This window comes from Hyperolius riggenbachi, chromosome 10 (assembly GCF_040937935.1).
Source record: "Hyperolius riggenbachi isolate aHypRig1 chromosome 10, aHypRig1.pri, whole genome shotgun sequence".
Classification (NCBI taxonomy): Eukaryota; Metazoa; Chordata; class Amphibia; order Anura; family Hyperoliidae; genus Hyperolius; species Hyperolius riggenbachi.
This window is the reverse complement of record NC_090655.1, coordinates 255,463,997-255,466,341: the sequence shown is the minus strand read 5'-3', so window position 1 is coordinate 255,466,341 and position 2,345 is coordinate 255,463,997.

The following is a 2,345-nucleotide window of genomic DNA, read 5'->3' as shown; positions in this document are numbered from 1 at the left end:
ACCTATCCCCCCTGATCACCTGTCAATCACCCATCAATCACCCCCTGTCACTGCCACCCATCAATCAGCCCCTAACCTGCCCCTTGCGGGCAATCTGATCACCCACCCACACCATCAAGATCGCCCGCAAATCCGACGTCAGATCACCTCCCAAGTGCATTGTTTACATCTGTTCTCTCCTCTAAACACCCACTAATTACCCATCAATCACCCCCTGTCACTGTTACCCATCAGATCATACCCTAATTTGCCCCTTGCGGGCACCCAATCACCCGCCCACACGCTCAGATTGCCCTCAGACCCCCCCCTTATCAATTCGCCAGTGCATTATTTACATCTGTTCTTCCCTGTAATAACCCACCGATCACCTGTCAATCACCTATCAATCACCCATCAATCACCCATCAATCACCCCCTGTCACTGCCACCCATCAATCACCCCATGTCACTGCCACCCATCAATCACCCCCTGTCACTGCCACCCATCAATCACCCCCTGTCACTGCCACCCATCAATCACCCCCTGTCACTGCCACCCAACAATCACCCCCTGTCACTGCCACCCATCAATCAGCCCCTAACCTGCCCCTCGCGGGCAATCTGATCACCCACCCACACCATCAAGATCGCCCGCAAACCTGATGTCAGATCACCTCCCAAGTGCATTGTTTACATCTGTTCTCTCCTCCAAACACCCACTAATTACCCATCAATCACCCCCTGTCACTGCTACCCATCAGATTAGACCCCTATCTGCCCCTAGGGCACTCAATCACCCGCCCACACCCTCAGAACGCCCTCAGACCCCAGTCCTGATCACCTCGCCAGTGCATTGCTTGCATCTATTCCCCCCTCTAATCACACCTTGAGACACCCATCAATCACCTCCTGTCACCCCCCTAGCACTCCTATCCATCAGATCAGGCCCTAATTTGCCCCATGTGGGCTCCTGATCACTCGGCCAAACCCTCAGATCCCCCTTCCGATCACCTCCCCAGTGCATTGATTGCATCTATTTTCCCCTCTAACCACCCCCTGAGACACCCATCAATCACCTCCTGTCACCCCCCTAGCACTCCTATCCATCAGATCAGGCCCAATACAACCTGTCATCTAAAAGGCCACCCTGCTTATGACCGGTTCCACAAAATTCGCCCCCTCATAGACCACCTGTCATCAAAATTTGCAAATGCTTATACCCCTGAACAGTCATTTTGAGACATTTGGTTTCCAGACTACTCACGGTTTTGGGCCCGTAAAATGCCAGGGCGGTATAGGAACCCCACAAGTGACCCCATTTTAGAAAAAAGACACCCCAAGGTATTCTGTTAGGTGTATGACGAGGTCATAGAAGATTTTATTTTTTGTCAAAAGTTAGCGGAAATTGATTTTTATTGTTTTTTTTCACAAAGTGTCATTTTTCACTAACTTGTGACAAAAAATAAAATCTTCTATGAACTCACCATACACCTAACGGAATACCTTGGGGTGTCTTCTTTCCAAAATGGGGTCACTTGTGGGGTTCCTATACCGCCCTGGCATTTTAGGGGCCGTAAACCGTGAGGAGTAGTCTAGAAAACAAATGACCTGTGAATAGGACGTTGGGCCCCTTAGCGCACCTAGGATGCAAAAAAGTGTCACACATGTGGTATCGCCGTACTCAGAAGTAGTATAATGTGTTTTGGGGTGTATTTTTACACATGCCCATGCTGGGTGGAAGAAATATCTCTGTAAATGGACAATTGTGTGTAAAAAAATCAAAAAAGATTGTCATTTACAGAGGTATTTCTCCCATTCAGCATGGGTATGTGTAAAAATACACCCGAAAACACATTATACTACTTCTCCTGAGTACGGCGGTATCACATGTGTGGCACTTTTTTGCACCCTAAGTGCGCTAAGGGGCCCAAAGTCCAATGAGTACCTTTAGGATTTCACACGTCATTTTGCGACATTTGGTTTCAAGACTACTCCTCACGGTTTAGGGCCCCTAAAATTCCAGGGCAGTATAGGAACCCCACAAATGACCCTATTCTAGAAAGAAGACACCCAAAGGTATTCCATTAGGAGTATGGTGAGTTCATAGAAGATTTTATTTTTTGTCACAAGTTAGCAGAAAATGACACTTTGTGAAAAAAAACAATTAAAATCAATTTCCGCTAACTTGTGACAAAAAATAAAATCTTCTATGAACTCTCCATACTCCTAACGGAATACCTTGGGGTGTCTTCTTTCTAAAATGGGGTCATTAGTGGGGTTCCTATACTGCCCTGGCATTTTAGGGGTCCTAAACCGTGAGGAGTAGTCTTGAAACAAAAATGACCTGTGAAATCCTAAAGGTACTC